Source organism: Hemicordylus capensis, chromosome 6 (assembly GCF_027244095.1).
Source record: "Hemicordylus capensis ecotype Gifberg chromosome 6, rHemCap1.1.pri, whole genome shotgun sequence".
NCBI classification, from domain to species: Eukaryota; Metazoa; Chordata; class Lepidosauria; order Squamata; family Cordylidae; genus Hemicordylus; species Hemicordylus capensis.
In genome coordinates, this window is record NC_069662.1 from 133,307,607 (window position 1) to 133,328,909 (window position 21,303).

The following is a 21,303-nucleotide window of genomic DNA, read 5'->3' on the forward strand; positions in this document are numbered from 1 at the left end:
TTCAAAGAAGCAAGATAGAAAAAGTATTGCCACTTTTGAATTTTGGTGCTGGAGAAGACTTTTCATGAACAGCCGGGAAAACAAACAAATGGATTGTAGAATAAATCAATCCAGAATCTTCACTCTAAGCACAAATGACCAGGCTCAAACCATCATACTTAGGACACATTATGCAAAAACCTAGCTCCCTTGAGAAGTCCATAATGCTGGGAAAAGTTGAAGGAAAAAGAAGAGGACGGCCAGCAGCAAGGTGGATGGACTGGATTATGACAGCAATGAATGCACCACTGAGAGACCTTAAAGGCCAAGCTTGAGACAGATTCTCTCCAGGATGATCTATCTATGTGGTCACTAAGCATCAACTTGATAGCAGGAGCCAGCGTGGTGTAGTGGTTAGAGTGCTGGACTAGGACCGGGGAGACCCGAGTTCAAATCCCCATTCAGCCATAAAACTAGCTGGGTGACTCTGGGCCAGTCACTTCTCTCTCGGCCTAACCTACTTCACAGGGTTGTTGTGAAAGAGAAACTCAAGTATGTAGTACACCGCTCTGGGCTCCTTGGAGGAAGAGCGGGATATAAATGTATAATAATAATAATAATAATAATAATAATAATAATAATAATAATAATAATAGCATTTAATCAATCCATGCACCAGACAAGCTTCCCTGGGCAGAACATTCTATAACTGGGGCACTGCCACTGAAAAGAACATAAGAAAGGCCCCACTGGATCAAGCCCAAGGCCTCTCTAGCCCAGCATCCTGTTTCACACAGTGGCCCACCAAATGCCCCTGGGAAGCCCACAGGCAAGAGCTGAGGGCATGCCCACTCTCCTGTTACTCCCCTGCAACTGGTATTTGTTGGCTTAATAGGTTTCTTAAGGGCAGAGCTCCTAAAATTCATACAAATTGATAATGCGTAGCAGGGAGATGTACAATTTCCTAACTGCAAAAATGCAATCAAGATACAGGCTTAGATATTACATAAAATGAAACCTATGTACCACACACGAATTTTGTTTGCATTGACATTACAGAGCCCCTTCAACACATCTTGTCTTTCTGCTTATTATCACATCCACACATTATTATATGTATTGCCACATCATTACATCCATGAAGGCTAACACTAGCTGACATCCAGATTAATGTCAAATATGGGGAATAACATGCAATGGCAAAAGAGCCATTTCCACCGACCCCTCTGGGCCTCCCAAAAATATGCTGGGGGACCCTCAGGGGCATATTTTGGGAGGCACAGGAGGATGCAGAGGGAAAGAGGGTTTGGGCAAAAATGGCCCTTATCCCATTGTGTGGGCAAAATGCTATTATGCATGTGAAGTTAGACAGATAACAGCTATTCTTCTGTCTTATTTTTAAGAGAAGTGTAAGATGTCTTGGAATGTTAAGAGGAGCCCATAAGCAGCAGAATAGCCCCAGCAGCCAAGTGCAATCCTGGGGCATATGATGCACATCACTGGGGTATGGAAATAAAAAGTCCGCTACAAAGGGCACTTCTGTGCTATGGATTTAAACTCTTTCATCAGAAAACAGTTTTTTGGTTACTTCTAGAGGACCCTTGTACTGTAGTTTTGTTGAAGGTACTGCTGCTTCTTCCTCAGGACCAACGTACATTCCCCTTAGGGATTCCTATGCAGAATCATTATTTTGGCTTTGAGAATTCTGGCAGCAGAGACAATTAAGTAGTCCTGGAGTGAAGTATACACAAGTCCTATTCAAACACTGGGGCTGTTCACACCGCTGCATGCACTCAGGTGTGGGGTAAGGGGCAGGGTCCAACCTACCTTCCCCTAGAAGACCACTCACAGCCCAGAGGCAAGCCACACACCCATACGACCAGCATGGATGACTCTCTCCACTCCTGCTAGCAGCGCTGGTATACAGGGGCTGGGACTCATTGTCTCTGCCTCTGGGAATCCACAATGCACCTCGTGACACGTATAATGCATTGAGCGATTCCCTCAAGAGATGGGCTCTCTAGGCTCCCATTTCTGTGTGTGGCCAGGCAGGAAGCAGCCCAGCTTGCTCACGAGCAGCAAACCCAGAGCATTTGCTTCCTTAATCTTTGCTAGCAGCTGGGCTAGGCAGCTCTGGTCCACTCGGATTGGGTCCAATTGTGGCAGTTCTCATGCGCAGCCTAACTTAGGCGGGGCATCCCTAGCCTGTGTTAGGCTGTGTGTGAGAACAGCCATATAATGTTGTAGTATACAGATATCTCTACACTCATGAATTACAATGGTTTCCAGTTTGAGGCTCATTGTATTAAGGGCACCCAAGAAGCTCCTGTCAAATGAAGAGAACATTCTAAACATGACACAATTGAACCCATACACTGTAAAACCTATTAACTTACCTGTGGATACAATCTCCAGTACTGGTAAATTGCAATGTACCATGAGGAAAAAAGAGCAACTTTTAAAGAAGTGTTGCCCAGAAAAATACTGACCGTAATTGGGGAAACAAACCATACCAGCTTCAGTTCGCCATGTCCTGTAACAAGAACAGGAGTCACATAACCCATTGTTAGTTTTGACTCTCTACAATCTTCCTACTAAACTATTTCCTCATGTTCCAAATAATAAGCCATCTCTCTCGTTGTATACCAGCACCTCACTGTAAGTTTGTATATGCTTTACTTTGGTTCAACCTGCCTCCCTATGAATCTCTTTTCTAATAGTTCAGTGCGCAACAACTCAAAACTGCACAAAGCTGAATGCTGTTCCTCAGCTATGTGTGGTGTCTCACCACAGCCTTGATAAACATCCTGGTTCTGCTTCCTGGCTGATTGGTTAGCAAACATCTGGCAGGCGACAATAAGATCCAGTTAGGTATTGCCCCATTTTGGAGTGTTCTGGTCCTTTTACTTCAGCATATTTTTTGAGGATTAGGACAACAAACTGGTCTCCCAGGAAGGAGACAACAAAGGTATGAAAGACTGAAACAGTATAGTTAAAGATTCAAATCTGGTTTCATCTCCAGGATAAACTTTAGTACGAAGCCACTCCAACCATACACTAATGCTATGGTCTTGAATAGCATTGACATTTTGTTCTTTGCAAACAACTGCATCCCATCTGAACCCAATTTGTCTCCACATGCCACAGAAATTACTGAAGGGTGGTTAAACAAACAAGTGTAGATGGCCCAGTCCAAATGTGATCAGTGCTCTCTTCTGCAAGAATATGTTGGCAAGTTGATTGGATACCACAACCGCAAATGAGAACATTTGTTGAAATCGTTCCAATGGGCAGAATGCAATATCATTCACACTGGAACGGAAACTAGCAAGCACCATTCTTAACTGTGAGGAAGGTTAGACATGTTTTGGACCATAGATATGTATGGGGGAAATGCTTTTGATGAATAGAGTTTATTTTAAAAGTAGATTAAATGGATTTTTGAAAGATTATGCAAGAAGGAACAGGGCAGTCGGGATTAGCTGTTGCTGTAGACCTTTAAATGCAGCAATAGAAACTAGGGATGTGCATGGAACCGGTTCAATCGACCAGTGGTTCTGCCGGTTCAAAGGTGAGGGAGCATACTTTCAAGGGTGGGAGAGAGTGTCCTTACCCCTCCCGCCGCATTCCCCCTACTGGTGCTCCATTGAATAAGTCCATCAGGCTGGCAGCATACCTCCCTGCCACCTTGGTGTCCTCCTCGGCTGGAAGTTAAAGGAAGTACCCGGCGCATGTGTGCACGCTGGGCATGCTCGCTCATGCGTGCCCATTATGGACATGAGCAAACACGACGTGCATGCACACGCGTGCCAGGTACTTACTTTAACTTCTAGCCGAAGAGCACACCGGGGCAGCAGGGAGGTACACTACTGACCCGACAGGGACTTATTCAATGGAGTGCTGGTGTGGCGGGGCACAGCAGAAGCGGTAAGGGCACCCTCCCCCACACTTAAAGGTATGCCCCCCACGCCAGTTCTGTGCGCATCCCTAATAGAAACCTTAGGCAATCTAAATAAACTCATAATATATGCACTTGCTGGCAAATAGTATTCCCCCATTTGTAGTCTGAAGTGGTCCATATTATCTACACTGACTGGCAGCAGCTCTCCAGAGATTCAGAATGGAGTGTTTCCTGGCCCTACCAGGAGATGCCGGGAACTGAACTTGGGAACTTCTTCATGCAAAGCATGTGCTCTGAATCTGAGCTTTGACCCTTCCCTAACTACAAGATTCTACACATCTGTTTGATAGCTGCTTCCCTCACAAACACAAAATAATCTTTTATAGAGTTTATTCAGAAACAATTCCATTTTTCCTTGCCCTCCCTTTCCTTTTCTGACTCCACCCCCCACACTCTCTACAGGATCCCCACTGGTACAACCTTCTAAACAACAGAACATAAAAGATTAATGGATAGAATACAACACATCCTTCCCCTTTATAACAACCAGAATTGAATTAATTTAACATTCAGAGGCAAAGTTTTGAGGTGGCCTCCTGTCACACACATTTCTAATTCTTGGGTTCTCTCTGGCACAGGAGCTGTTAGTGATGTTTTTTTCTGGTACCAAGGATTGTCCATCACTTTCATCAGCCTCATCTGCCAGGTTAAAACTGGAGGCAGGATCAAATCCCTCTCCAGTTCCTCTCTTGACTCCCTTCCAGGACTCCCTTCCAGACCAGACTCCCTTCCCTCTTTTCTCATAGCATGCAACCTGGGAAGTCTTGAACTGTTCCATTTCTTTCCATCACCCAACAGGACAGAATCTCCTCAGATTTTGGATTTTGATTATTTGTTTTGGTCCAGAATATTGGGAACATCCAACTTTCTCACTTTATAAGGCAGCCATACTCGAATAAAGCCTCCCATCTGAAACATTCACTGTTTCACACCCCATTTCTGATCTACATACATTTTATATTTGTGTTGCTTCTCCCTTACCCAATCACAGATCTCTGCATCCACAGGGTGAGATGGCTTGGAGAGCCCTATCAGTTGTTGCCATCAGGTAAGTTTGGTGATAGCTGTGCATCCTCTCAGCAGTTGAAAAGGAGTTTTTTCCTGTAGTGGAATGAGAAGTAGTTTAATAAGCAAATAGTTTCATGGATTGCCTCTTTCCAGGATTGTTCTTGTGTAATAGCCAGTTGTAAACTTTCCTTCACTAATCTGTTCATTCTTTCCAATGAGCCATTCCCCCGAGAATGGTACAAGGAAAGAGTCTTGTGTTTTATCCCATGGTTATGCAAATATTGTTCCATTTCAAATAAGGTAAGCTGTGTCCATTGTCATTCACCAGTTCTTTAGCCATGAATTGGATACTTTGTTTGTAGTAATGTTGTTACTATGAAACTTCTAGCCACCTAGAATAGTAATTGACCATCACAGTAACAAATCTTTGTTTTGTGGATTGGTTATCAAAAGATCCCATTATATCCAGAGCATGTTTTTTTCAGAGACAATTGGGATACTCTACTGGAGGTGGTAAAGGTCTTCTGTGACTTGTCACATATAGCACAAACCATACAGTGCCCAATGCCATTTTCAATGTGTTTGTCCATTTCTGGCCACCAGAAATTTCTCTGATTTGCCATTTAGTCAAACTCATGCCCAGGTGACCTTGCTGAGCAATTTTGATCACTTTTGCTTGTAAGGAGGTTGACACCACCAAATGATTAGTCCTCAGTGCTAGCTCATTGAGAAGGAACAGCTCATTTGCTTTTCGCTGAAGATGTTCAGGCACTTTGTTTTTGCATGGCCATCCATTAGTTACGAAAGGTTTAAGTTCAGTAAGCACTTGGTCAGCACTGAGGAACACTTTCCATTCAGAAGACATTATCATTCCATGAATAGATGAAACGATTTCTGCAGTTACTCATCTTCTGAGATCTCCTCTTGGCCTGGAAGAGGAAGTCAAGACAAAAAATCTGCAGTTGTATTTCGAAGACCTGCAAGATATTCTGCCTGGAAATCAGTCCATAAATCTGGTGATCCATTTGGCTATTCTTGGGGTTGCTTAATTTTATCCCTGAGTAGCAAATAAAGCAGATAGGAGTTTATGCTCTGACTATAAAGTGGATTTTCTACCCCACAAGTAAGTCCTGAAGTGGATCACTGCCCAGAAACATGCTAGAGCTTCTTTTTCAACAACATAATAAACTCTCATGCAGTGTACACTCTGGAAGCAAAGTCAACTGTAACTTTCCTGTCCCCTTTTTTCTGGGTCAAGGCAGCACCCAAACCATATTCAGAAGCATCAGTGGTTACAATAGTGTGCCTGTTAGTGTAAAAAGAAGTGAGAGCAGGGCTTTCAGCAATGGTCCATTTGATAGTCTGAAAACTAGCCTTTCAGGGTGCATCCAAGTCATGGGCGTAGGGTCCAAGGGTGGACAAGGAGGGGGGCAGTTACACCTGGGCCCACAGGGTCAGAAAGGCCCCCAACAGTCCCCAAGGGGCCAGCCCCTCCTTGCCCATGAGCTGTCCTTCAAAGCTCTGGCTGGCTGCGAGCGTGGATTCAGCAGTGGCAGCAGCAGTGAAATCATCATCAGCAGTAGCAAAGGGTTAACCCTGGAGTCCCGCCTGTCTCCCTAGCAGCCACGGCTGCATGCTTGAGCTGCTTGCTGGTCACTCTCGGCATATCACAGGAGGCAAGGAGGGAGCTTCAGCCGAGCGGGATGGGAAGTGGAGGGACTGTGAACTTCGTCTCTCAAGCACAGTAAAGCAAAAACCCCGTTCCCCATCCCATATCTGAGATCTCTGTTTGTTTTATCATTCCCTTTGATTAAGATAAGGCACACCTTAAGTGGCACAGTGGGGAAATGCTTGACTAACAAGCAGAAGGTTGCCGGTTCGAATCCCCGCTGGTACCTATACTGGGCAGCAGCGATACAGATAGATGCCGAAAGGCATCATCTCACACTGCGTGGGAGGAGGCAATGGTAAACCCCTCCCGTATTCTACCAAAGAAAACCACAGAGCTCTGTGGGCACCAGGAGTCAATATCAACTTGACGGCATACTTTACCTTTTTTTTTAAACCTTACCTTTTTACTGTGTGTGCCTGCATCTGAAAAGCCAGTCTGCTTGTGTTTTTTCTGCCCCCCATACCTGCTTCCTTCGCTGGTTTGAAAATCTCTCTGTCTCTTTGCATTACCAGCTTGTAATAAAAATCCTCCCCACAGCCCAACAATATACCTTCTTGTGAGGAAATTAGTCAGTAAAGGTTTTAAATGTTTTAAAAATAAGAGGGAAGAAGAAATGCTCTTAACAAAATAGATCTGTTGGTCCTGACTCCTGCCTTTTGGTTTAGCATGTGCTGTTGGGTTTATATTGAGAATATATTTATACCATGTGCTGCTTTTTTAGCAACAAAGTTCTCAAAATGGCTTAAAAGGCAAAATATATGAGAAACTGGTTATTTCACAATATGTTTCTCCTTATAATCAATATTTTATTTAGCTTTGTGCATGTAACAGTAGTTCATATACTGTCTTTTTAATAAGCTTGTAATGGACTAAAATACCCAATGTATTGAAAGTGGCTTCACAAATTGCTAAAGTGAACATTAAGAATTTCTTCCTCCCCCACCAAAAGTCTTATTTATGCACACTTGTTGCTCCATCACAGGAAACTCCATTTTAAAAGCCCTTTAAATGCTGACTTGTTTTTAAATGCTAAAAAATTGGGGTAGTGCCATATATGAAATTCTGCTGTCCTGTTTGAAATACAATTGGTGCCTTTTCCTTCTATATTGGATAGTCATACACTAAATGTAATTCATAGAAGAGATCTAGAAAAATAAGAGAAAGGGAAGAAAGAAAGATCCCTGCCCTTTGGGGAAAAGGATCCATCTTTCTTTCTCTATTATTTTTCTCTGTAAACCACTTTGGAAACTTATTTTTTGAAAAGTGGTATATACATATTTGTACAAGTAGCAGCAGAAGAAGATCAAACTGGGCTGTCTTTTTCTGCTGTGATAGGTGTAAAAATGGCTATTTGAATTTGCTTCTGAGTTTATTATTTATTTATTATAAATAATAATAATAATAATAATAATAAATTATTATATTAACAACAACAACAACAACATGCTTAGGATTGGTGTATGTGGCTAAATGTCAACAGAAATTTGTCTATATTACAGGCATCTATACATACATTTCATTATGACACATATCCTGTTCTTCCTCCAAACCTTTATCCTCACAACAATCCTGTTAGGCAGGTTTGGAGGAGAGAGAGTGTGTGGGTAATTATAAAGTATATTAAAGGTTGCCTTTTGAGTAATAAAAGAATTGTGTAAACACGCATAGCAAAATAATCTGTCATTCATAAATAATGGTGAAGTCCTAAAGAGGAATATCCTAATTCTGCTGCTGAGTGTAATCAATGCCTGCCTGACAATCTGCTTTGATTAACAAGAGAGAGAGACACACTAAACATCTGCTCTTGGAAAGAAGGATTAGTCCCCTCAAGACCTTCATTGCATTTTTTTTTTAAATCTAGTTTAAGGTTCTGCTTGAATCAGGCACATCTTCAAACTTGCTTGCACAATTTGGAAATATACTGGTTATTTCTCATTTTATTATTTAGCCTGCTTCTTGCTAGGGAGCAACAGGCTTACATGATCCTGTTGGACATTGGGCAAGGAGAAGGAGAGGAAGGCAGTGAGGGGCCCATTTTGAAATCTTGTCCCTGGGCACACTCTAACCTTGCTACTCCTCTGATCCCAGTTAAATGCTACATTCTTTTCAAAAAGAAAATACAATGGAGCAACTTTTGAAGCAAATTGTTTAAAAAATTTCAGAGTAATACTCAGAGTCTTAAAAATGAGCAAAGTGCACCCAAAGTGCACTCTGGTGTTTCCTGAACAGCTTTCACCAAGTCTGTTTTGGGTTGTATGCCACTCTGAGGTATTGTGTGTCCCAAGCATGTCATCGAGTATGTGCAAAACTGACATTTCTCTGCAGAGATAGTGAGCCCATGTTGGAGTTTTCTTAAGACTTCTGTCATTTTAGCATCATGCTTCTCAATGGTTTTGCCACATACTAAAATGTCATCTTGAAAGTAAGTGATGCCATCCGTAGTCTCAAAAATTGCATGCATCTTTAAAATACCACAACTGCAGGGGCTAATCAAAAGGGCAGTCTTTTGTATTGAAAAAGACCCTCTGGGGTAATGAAAGCTGTGCATTTGCGAGAACCTTTGAGCAAAGGAATTTGATGATAGGCCAAAAACAAGTCCAAAGTTGTGAACACTGGGGCTTCTTTCGGAGTGAACAGCATTTTATTGATATTGGGTAATGGATGACAATCTAATACCATGTTGGAGTTCACATCTAGTAAATCTACACACATTCAAAGTGTACCATTTGATTTCCACGCAAGAACAATGGGAGAGGCCCATTCTGAAGAATCAACAGGTTCTATGATGTTGTCAGCATGCTGTAGTATTAAGAGTTCTTCTCTAAGTCATTGGTGTAATGTTATGGGTATGTTCCTCACTTTGTGTTATACAGGTACTGCATTTGCTTTCATCTGAATTTTGTTTGAAATATAGGGCAGTACCAGGAGTATCAGGGAAAAATATCTGAGAAATCAGCAGTCCTATTGGCATATGGATGCCAATCTTCTGTAATATGGGTTCCGTGCTATTTGGGCCCAACACGATCCACAGATCTTTCTGATGTTTCCAGCCTAATATTGAGAATCCTTTTTGTGATGCATACACTTTCCCTTATGCAGTACATCCTTTATATACCAGGACAGCAGTGAAATATCCATTTGTGGCAATACGGGAACCTCCATATCCCCATGGGTGGATGTCTGAAGGCTACAGGTGCAGATCTGCTATAGAAAGGAGTTTCTTGTAAATAATATAGGGAAACGATAACGTATGAAGAACCAGAATCACCCATCATCTCACTTCATGGCCATTAAGTTTAACTTGACAATGTGGAGAAGCAGGCTCTGATTCTGTTGCACTTAAAATGCTGTCAGGAAGTGGTTCATCTACCTCATCCTTATATAATGAATCAGCAAAGTATCCCCCCCTTTTTTCCACACTGGTTGCAAGTGACCTGTGCAGGACAGTGTGCAAAATTGGCTTTGTGGGCATTCTTTCTGCATTGGTAGCTGCTCCTTTCTTGTGCTGCCACTTTCTAGGGCAATGCCATATGAGAAGATTGGGTTTGGAAGGATTTAGACTGAACAGCCTGGATTTCAGGAGCTTGGTTTTGGGGTACCCAAGAGAGTGATTTGGCACAGTGAAGAGCATTTTCCACCCTCCTAGGCATCTTTCTAACTTTATCCAAGGTAAGCTTCCACTCCAATAGCAGTTTGTTTTCATATCAGTCTGATCCTTGATCATTTCATCAGTAAAGTTGGCAAACATACAGGTTACACTTAAGGTACTCAGTGCTGTGACATACTGGTTGATAGATTCACCAGGCAGTTGGGATCTAGAAGAGAACTCATAAAGTTCAGCAATCACATTCAAAGTAGGGTTGAAATTATCATCAAAGGCTTGAAGAACAGCTTCATAAGAATTAGCATCTCCTTCCAAGTCAGCAGGAAAGGGCAAATGATTATATATTGGCCCAGGCAGTGAAGCAATATAGCCTTCTGCTTTTGCTGGAGTAAAACCAGTGGTCTGTATAGTGAGGAAGTACCTGCAGAAAAATGGTGGCGCTGGGATCAGAGTCATGCTGCAGTGGGCATCCAGTGTCCAGGATTGATAAGGAAGAAGTACCTTCAGGGGTCGTACAGGTCAGGAAGCTGGAGAAACAATCAGCAGCAGCGATAGTAGAAAGCAGTTCAGGTATGTAGGCCCAATAATGCAATGAAATTAAGTTTCAGGAACATTCACAAGCCCTGCAGGCTCACATGCTTAGCTGATTCAAAATCTCATCATATGTTTTATAGCTGCTTCCCTCATAAACACAAGATAATCTTACGTAGAGTTTATTCAGAAACAATTCCATTTCCTCCTTCTCCTTTCCCTCCCTTTTCCTTTCTGACTCCACCCCAAACTCTCTACAGGATCCCCATTAGGACACTTCTAAATAACAAAACCTAAAAGACTACTGAATAGAATACAATAATATCATTATATTGTATGCAAAAAAGAGGCCATCACCTCTGTTCTTTAGGAAACTATAATGTGACTTCAAAGGATTTGTAGACACTGAAAATCTGTAAACTCCTTGTGTACTTGGGGAGCTGGAAAAAGCACAAAGTCTCTGCGGCAAGAAGTCTCTAGTTCAAATCTCTGCCCAGTCAGTATTCAGTGGGTGGGCTTATGAAGCCACTATGTCTCAGTCTTAGCCCATACCAGATTTATTATTACTATATCAGGGGTGGAGCCACCATTGTTGAGTGGGTTCAAAGAACTCGGGCCACCAATGAAAAGGCCTGCTGGAGCCTCCGTTGCACGTGATGTCACATGCAAAGGGCACATGGCCTAATCACCAGAGGGCCTGCCTCAGCCCTCCCAAACTCATTTCCAGGCAGCAAATGCTGGATCGCATTTAGTTCCCTTCCTCTCCCTCGCTGGAGGGACAGGAAGAGAAATACAGCAACCAGCACAAGCACTGCTTGGAAATGGGATCGGGAGGGCTGGCACGAGTTTCACGGAGCTCAGGCCCTGCCCCCTTTGTGTGTGAAATCATACACAGAGGGGGGGGGAAGCCCCTGCATGTGACATCACGCGTAAGGGTAGGCTGCTGGCAAGGCGGGCGCGGGCCACTTCTCCAATGGCTATGTTACTGTACTATATTACATAGGCAAAAATGACAGTTCCTTGCCTTGAGGAGTGTACAATCTAAAGGGAACAAGAGGGAGAGAGTGAGAGACAAGGATAGTGAGAGAAGAATACAGGTAAATTTACTTAAAACCTGGTTCTTAGTACATATGTGGTAAACATGCAATGGAATAAGAATGTAGAATTCTCAAGCAGTAGAGTAGATTCTACCCCTTCAGCCTAAGTCAGGGATGCCATTTCTGAATGCTCCCCCTGTTAAAAGAAATGTCAGTGCAAATGAAATGAAACAAAACCCTAGTCCGTCAAGGAGAGAAGTTATAGCCTGTGTGCTCTCTGTTGCTGTGCTTTATTTTTGTGTTTGCTGGTATGCTTTATTTTTGTCTGTGTTCTGTGTTTTATTCCATTAATTGTTGTCTAATTTATATTATGTGCCATCCTGGTAAATTTTCATAGGAACATAGAAAGCTGCCTTATACTTACCACTAGTCCATCTAGCTCAGTATTGTCTACATAGCCTGGCAGTGGCTTCTCCAAGGTTGCAGGCAGGAGTCTCTCTGAGCCCTATCTTGGAGATGCCAGGGAGGGAACCTGGAACCTTCTGCATGCAAGCATGCAGGTGCTCTTCCCAGAGTGGCCCCATCCAGTTTTTCCTCTAACAGGGATTCTCAGATGTTGTTGACTACAACTCCCATAATCCCCAAGCAAAAGCCATTGCAGCTGGGGATTCTGTGAGTTGTAGCCAACAACATCTGGGGATCCCTGTTAGAGGGAACACTGGCCCCATCCCCTGAGGGGAATATCTTCCAGTGCTCTCCTATTCAAATGCAATCCAGGTCAGACCCTGCTTAGCAAAGGGAACAATTCATGCTTCCTACCAGCCATTCCCGATGGGTGGCTTAGACTTTAAAAAAAAACCAAAAAACCCTAACCCTAAATAACCCTAACCCTACCCCCCCCCCCAAATGAATGAACATATACATACAGAAGTATTATTTTGTTCTTCCTGCAGTTCAAACAGTCTTCCCACTGCCAGTAACTTTTGGAGGTGGGTGCACCTGACACTTATATCATTGACAAATATGCTGGGAGGACGAGTCTTTTGGTGGCACAGAAATCCCGTCACACAGCCATATCACTGAACAGTAATGTACCCAAATCAAGTCTCCGTTGATGGAACCCCTTACAATGAGCTGCACTTGATCTGCTGTTTACACCTTATTAGACACTTAGATACTGTCCCCCTTTTTTTCCAGGCTGGGTTTTTTTTGGGGGGGGTGGTATTTTTGCAATCTGTAGTTCCTCTCCAAACAAGTATCCTGGTTAATGCTTCTCTATCTTAACAGGTGTGAACTTCATTGTGACCTGAGTCTGACACACAGTATTCTCCAACTGTCCAAAGCACATATTTTTCCTTTTCTGTTTAATCTCTGATGATTCCCTCCACCCCCGTTTCTTTCACATTCATCCTTCATTCTTTGCCATCTTTCCATTTCTCTCAGTTTAGGTCCTCATTTTATGTGAATGCCATTAGTCCCAAATGGGCAACATGACACAGGGATAATTGCATTCATGAATCTATCGTGGCATGTATGAATGGCATTGGACTTACTTTGATCTTTTTCTCAATATATGTGATTACATATTCAGCTTTCTGTGAACCTAGAAATGCACATATGAATGGTATTATTTGGCTTATCTTGATTTTCTTGTTTTTAAACATGTGTTTTTGGATTCAGTGTTATAAGCATATTGTAATCCTCCACATACACAGTTTCAGATCTTTCCCCCCTCAGCTTGACACAATGACATCAAGATGTTCTATATGTTCATTTTTCTACCTTGGTGAAATGAGTAGCATCCAGTCTAAATTACTCATGAGTAGTCCCACTGAAAGTAATGGGAGGGACCAGTTATGACTAGGTGGCACAATTAATGTCAGTGGGACTACTCATGAATAATAACTTATTCTGGCTATCAACTATGGTGTTTTTGCCCAAACATGGTGGGTGTTTTTTGTGTGTGTGTGTTTTTAAAGAAGGAATATGAAATATGTCACAATGGTACAGAGGTTAGCCTTTGAAGCAAGCAAAAACAAACCCATTTGTTAAGTTTTACAGCCCACATGTGATATCTGTGGCCATGTGCGAAAGAAAGGCTCTATTTAATCTAGAATCATACTGACTGAAGAAAGGTACGTGAGAAAAGAGAACACTGAGGTTTTTGGGTTGAGGGGGGAGTGCTAAGAAAGATTAAGCATAAATACTTTACCTCTAGCCTTCCCCCAATATATGTTGCTTTTCTAGACTTTACTCACTTGGTTGATATCTATTTACAACTAATGGAGCAATCACAAAAACAGAGAAATATCCACAGCAACATAATTTTAATAGACAGAGCTCAAAGGCTCAGCGGAACAAGTTGTTCACCATCCTCCTCAATGAGGTGAGCAATGAAGCCAAGTTGGCCTCCTTGGGGAAAGAGTTCCATAGCTGAGGAACAGAGAAGGCCCTGTTCCAGATGCCAACTAGCTTGACCTCAGACGACAATGGGATCCAAAGCAGTCCTTCCCCAGTGGGCAGGCACACTCAAATGGAGAAAAACAGTTTTTTAGGTATCCAAAGTGCCAACTCTTTAGGACTGTAAAGGTCAAAATCAGACCAGAAATGAATCAGGAGTCAGAGCCAGTGGAGATCAACTAAGACTGGAGTCATGGAGAATAGCAGACTCCCAACGTGAGTCTGGCAACAGCATGCAACACCATTGGCTGCAGTTTCTGAACACAGGAGGAACTCCATGTATAGAAGTAGTACAACAATTATGTGACCAAGGCATGTGTGACTGTTGCCAGATCTTGAACATAGAAGAACAGACCCTGCTGGGAGAGAACCAGCATGCCTTCTGCAAAGGTAAATCTTGCTTCACGAAGCTTTTGGATTTGTTTGAGAGTGTCAACAAGTGTGTGGATAAAGCTGATCCAGTTGACATAGTATACCTGGACTTCCAAAAAGCTTTCGAGAAAGTTCCTCTCCAAAGACTCCTGAGGAATCTTAGTAGTCATGAGATAAGGGGACAAGTACATGTGTGGATTGCTAACTGGTAGAAGGACAGGAAACAGAGGGTAGGGATAAATGGAGAGTTTTCACAATGGAGGGAAGTAAGAAGTGGGGTCCCCCAGGGATCTGTACTGGGACCAGTGCTTTTTAATTTATTCATAAATGATCTAGAAGTTGGGGTAAGAATGAGGTGGCCAAATTTGCAGATGATACCAAACTGATACCAAGTGAAATCCAAAACAGATTGTGAGGAGCTTCAAAAGGATCTCTCCAAACGGGGTGAGTGGGCGACAAAGTGGCAAATGTGGCTCATTGTTGGCAAAGTGATCCACATTGGGATGAAAAATTTCAGCTTTAAGTATATGCTGATGGCATCTGAGCTGTCGGTGACTGACCAGGAGAGAGATCTTGGGGTCGTGGTGGACAGCTCATTGAAAGTGTCGACTCAATGTGCAGCAGGTGTGAAAAAGGCTAATTCCATGCTAGGGATCATTAGGAAGGGGATTGAAAATAAAACTGCTAATATTCTAATGCCCTTATACAAAACTATGGTGCGGCTACATCTGCATACAATTACTGGAAACCACATCTAAAAAAGGACATTGTGGAACTGGAAATGGTGCAGAAGAGGGCAACCAAGATGATCAGGGGCCTAGAGCACCTTTCTTATGAGGCAAGACTACAACACCTGGGGCTTTTTAGTTTAGAAAAAAGATGACTGCAGGGAGACATGATAGAGGTCTATAAAATCATGCATGGTATGGAGGAAGTGGACAGAGAGAAATTCCTCCCCCCCCCTCTCACACACACACCACTAGAACCAGGGGTCATCTCATGAAATTGATTGCCAAGAAATTTAGGTCCCACGAACGGAAGTACTTTTTCACACAATGCATAATCAGCTTGTGGAATTCGCTGTCATTCTCTGTCTGTGGTGTTGGCTACTAGTTTGGATGGCTTTAAGAGGGGTTTGGATAACTTCGTGGAAGAGAGGTCTATAAACAGCTACTAATCGGAGGTCTACAGGCCACCTCCAACCTCAGAGGCAGGATGCCTCTAAATACCAGTTGCAGGGGAGTAACAGCAGGAGAGAGGGGATGTCCTCAATTCCTGCCTGTAGGCTTCCAGTCACAGATCAAAAAGGGTAACACGTGAAAACAAAGATACCGCAAATGAAAAGACCGTGTGAAAAGAAGAAAAAGGAGAAAAGACCATGTGAAACAGGATGCTGGACTAGATGGGCCTTGAGCCTGATCCAGCAGGGTTGTTCTTATTTTCTTATCTACCTTTCCCAAGAAGGGTCTCAGATTCACAGCTAGCTTGCAGGCTGAAACTATGTGAATACCATCCTGACCACAGCTGCCACCTGACCATCCAGCAGCAAACAAGCTGGATCTAGCAATATCTCCCAGCTGTGTATCTGATATTTCAGAGGGAATATTAGGCCATCCAGAATGGACTGAACACTCACCCCCAATTGGCTTTTCTACTGATCAAGTTTCAGACACGTTTACATTCATTTATGTTTTTTATTCTATTTTATTAGATTGTTTATATTTTTTGTGATCTACCTTGTAGACTTTTTAAAGCTGAACGACGGAGAGTTTTTTTAAAAAATTGTAATAAACAGAGATAAAATGAGTTGGTGATCAGAAACTCACAAGTCTATGATCTGCAAGATAGAAAGAAAAGCTTTCCCCCTGAAATTCTTTATTTCAGATATTTCTCCCACATGTTCTTTGTTTTTTTTGACCTTTTTTTTAAAAAAGTGCATCAAATGTAGTTTATAACATCTGTAGCCATGTGCCTTCCGAATCATGATGGTATATGTCAAATGGTACATTATTATTTTTATTTATTTATTATTTTTCTCTGTGTAAACTGCCCTGAGCCATTTTTGGAAGGGCGGTATAGAAATCGAATAACTAACTAACTAACTAACTACACAGTATCTTATTTATATGTTATGGCTGGATAGAGCATGAGAGAAAAGGTATCTGTCTTTTACAGTCCCTTGCCCTGTAGCTAACTATACCAGCTAATGATACCAGCAATCTTCTCTTCCCTGTAATTTAAGATGAAATCTCCTGGACATGTCATAGCATGTGAAAATGCCACTGATGTTTACTTATTTATTTTCCTCCTTGGCAAGCTTTGTGTTTTCTTAGCACCCCCTGACACTCACTGCCTATTCATCAGACATACTTCCACACTCTTTTCTTTCCGGAATCTTTCTTTTCTTTTCTTTTTCTTTGTGTAAAGGGTATGTACCGGCTTTGTGGAATCCCTGTAGCAAGTTGTAAATGATGTATGAACTGAAAAATCTTTGCCTTGTACACAGTAGGAATACAGAAAGTGCTGTGCAGTCACTGCTGCGCTATGCTTTTTTCTATATATACAGACACACAAGATTCATCTCATATTCATTCTGACAAGTCCTTTAAGTCCAGACGTCTTTGGATGGGATGGATGGTTTGTATATAAGTTTCACATTGGCCTGTGCTGGCGTGCTCGATAAGCAAAGCTACTTGCAGGCATCACACAATTGGACCAGGTTAACTATCTCCTTACTAAACATGATACACTCTGAGCTTTTTTTCCTTTCACATTCCAGCTATCATTAAAAAATAAATAAAGCCTTGTTTTTGCATCCCCATTGTTTTCTGTTCTTGTCCTGACTTAATCTTGCCCTGATGCAGTTTTGCCAAAATAAGCCAGATAGTCCATAAGGAGCCAGCATTTTCAAAATCTTTTTGAATGCAATTGGACGACGATCAACATCTACAAATTGGTATTGTGTTATTAAAAACAGAGTGACAGTCCAGAACCAATGGAATGGCCAGTCTAGGGTTATCACTGAACTTTTTAGTCATTCTAAAAGGCAGCCAAGAGAAGTAATATGCTGTTACTCCCTCTTTCATAATACTAGAATTCAGAAACCTCCAATGACATCGATTGGCAGTAGATTCAGGACAGACAAGTGAAAGTACTACTTCACACAGCATATCATTAAGTAACAGAATGCATTGCCATACAATGTAATGGCAGCCATTAGCTCAGATGGCTTTAAAAGGGGTTTAGACCATTTACCCCACCAGGGTAAGTGGGCTTCTTCAGGTAGTTCATTAGGGACCAGTTCTCAGGAGCAGCATGAAAGCACCCCCAGGACCACCCTCCATGAATAACCTGTAAAGCAGGGCTGCACAACTTTGGCCCTCGCACTGCTGTTGGAATACAGCTCCCATCATACCCAGCCATAGTGGCCAATAGTCAGGGATGATGGGAGTTGTAGTCCAACATCTGCAGGAGTGCTGAATAAGTTGTACAGCCATGCTGTAGAGGAAAGAAGGTGACATGGCACCACCACACAGCTTTGCCTCTTACGTTTCTCATAGAAATTTGAAAGATGGGGGAATTGGGGATGAGGGGAAAGAGAAGGGACACCATTTGGTGCTCTGCTTCAGGCAGCAAAATGTTATAGGTTGGCACTAATACAGACAGTTTACATTGGTTGATGTCCACACAGAATTATTACTACTTCCTCTTCTTCTTCTTCTTCTTCTTCTTCTTCTTCTTCTTCTTCTTCTTCTTCTTCTTCTTCTTCTTCTTCTTCAAATTTCAGGGTGGTTTACATTAAAAAACCATTAAAATCAATTAACAATTAAAACAGAAATTATAAAACTGCATAAAATAATAATTAACAATTAAAACATCATAAAACACCAATTAAATAGACAAAACAATTTAAAAACAAGTTTTAAAAAGCTGAGAAAGCTTGGTTGAAGAGATGTGTTTTCAGAAGTTTCTTAAAAATTGCCAGAGATGGGGAGGATCGTATGTTAGTAGGGAGCTCATTCCACAATCTTGGGGCAGCAGCTGAGAAGGCCCATCTCTGTGTAGCCACCAAACGAGTTGGCGGCAACTGGAGACGGACCTCCTCAAGTGACTTCAATGGGTATGAGTAGTCCCATTTAAATTAACAGAACAGGTTAGTCATTATGAACTTGTCCCATTAATTTCAATGAGACTAAAGGTAAAGTGTGTTGTCAAGCCAATTTCGACTCCTGGTGCCCACAGTTTTCTTTTGGTAGAATACAGGAGGGGTTTACCATTGCCTCCTCCCATGCAGTATGAGATGATGCTTTTCAGTATCTTCCTATATCACTGCTGCCTGATATAAGTGTTTTCCATAGTCTGGGAAACATACCAGCAGGGATTCCAACCACCAGCCTCTGGCTTGCTAGGCAAGTCATTTCCCCGCTGCACCACTCAATGGGACTGCTCAATACCAATTTAGTCTGGATGCCAACCACTATCTTTTACCAGTGATGTCCTTGTGGAGGCCTAATTTTTCCAAAATTAAGCTTATTTGATTGCAAAAGCAGCTTGTTTTGGAAAGTAGTTAAAAGTTATTTTAGACAGTTTTTGTAATATCTGAGAAGTATCAAATGAATTTCTGAACAAGCATCTTTGTCATTTCAGCTGGAGATAAGCTTAAAGGTTTTGTAGTCAAGAGGCAATCCATGCTAAATTGGCCCAGATTGGCTGCAAAACCAAGATGCTATGGCAGACATAGAATTTTTATTGATATTTAGAGCATTCCAAACAGATGCAGATAGTGTAAAGTCCTCTATTACAAATTTAATTTATCAGATAATTGAAAAGACCAGTGCTGCATAAACATATTACAAGTGTTTGGTGATTTAGTCACTGCTTCATAGCAGGTAGGATTCTGTCACTATCCAGAGACACAAAATGAAATACTTCTTGTCCAACCACAAGGACAAAAAGTTACGAATAAATTGTGTGATCTAAGTACATTGGATGTAGAACATTGCAGTTCAAATCAAAGCTCAGCTATGGACCCACAGAGTTGCTTCAAAAAATAAGCTCCAAAGAGCTTACACTCATCCAGCCCCTGTTCTAATTAGTAATTCCCTCCCTCCTCTAGTCTGAAATAACCAGTTTGGCATTTTTTTCTGAACTGGCCAACCAGAGTTTGTACTTCCTCTACAAATCAGGGTTGGAAATTAGGGGTTGATCCTTGGACGTTTGTCACAGGGCTTTTAAAGCCCTTTAGCTCACATCTCCTCCAGAATGGACGGTGTGCATTCACTAGGGATGTGCATGAACCGGTCCGCAGGCCATTGTAGAGGCCTGCGAACCGGTTCGCGCGTGGCCAGTCCGGTGGTTTGACGCCGGGGTGTGTGTGTCACTTTAAGGGCAGGGGGGTTGTACTTACCCCTTCCACCACTTTCCCCCCTCCGGTGCTCCATTTGTGAGTAAAAATTTCGGGGCGGCAGCGTTCTTCCCTGCTGCCCCTGCCACCTTGTTGTCTGCCCAAATTACGGAAGTAACTGCAGTGCATGTGCATGCCACTGACATGCGTGCATGCTGCCAATGTGTGAATGCGTGCCACGCACGTCACAGTGAAGTGTGTGGTGCACGCATGTGCATCGGTGGCACCTGCATGCACCGCAGTTACTTCCATAATTTGGGCAGACAACAAGGAGGCTGGGGCGGCAGGGAAGAACGCTGCTGCCCCGAAATTTTTACTCACAAATGGAGCACCGAAGGGGGGAAAGTGGCGGAAGGGGTAAGTACAACCCCCCTGCCCTTAAAGTGACACCCCTCCCAGCGTCGGACCGTTCCTCCACGGTCTGTGCACACTCCTAGCATTCACATATCAGGCAGATTTACCCTGAAGTCCTGGTGAGTTATTAGGGAGCACTTCACACACAATTCGGGTATTTCACTGTGCATTAGAGTGCAGCCTGATTTATATCCACTTCTTGTGTTTGTTTTTTTGGATAACTGAGTTTGCAGTAAAGCCTCGCAGAAAACTTGTGGTAAAGCCTGCTATGTTGAGAACTCCCTGGTGGCCCTCAGCACTGATCCACTAGTTCAAGGGCAATGCTACTCTTGGATCACTGGATGAGTGGTTGGGTGGACAATATAAGAAAAATTCTGCCATCACATATAAGCAGCAAAGGCAACAATACTGTCCTCTGCAGGACACCACATTTCAGGAGGAACACATCCAGGAAGAAATTTGCAGAAGAAAGCGAAGCAAATAATTGTTGAATACCAACTAGCTTTTCAAACAAGTTTAACAAAACCGGATGATCTACAGTGTCGAGTCACTGAGAGGCCCAAGAGCATCAATGCAAGGATATTCTCCTTGTCCAAACGAAAAGATCTAAAAATGGAAGTGGAAATACACCATTTATATAACCACAAGGAAGTAGGTTCTCAGTCCTCTAGGACTGTCCTGGAGTCTCCCAGAAGTTTTTCACACCCAGTTTTTAGTTCACATCTTCTCTGGAATGGAGGTGTGTGTTCACATATTAGCCAAATTTACCTCAAAGACCCTGTGAGCTATCATGGAGCACTTCACACATAATTTGGGTTTTTCATTGTGTGTTAGAGTGTAGCCCGATTTATATCCATGGTTTAAAAAAAAATCCACTTTTGGTGTCATTGGAGCGGGGGTGGGACTTCAAACTCACAGTAA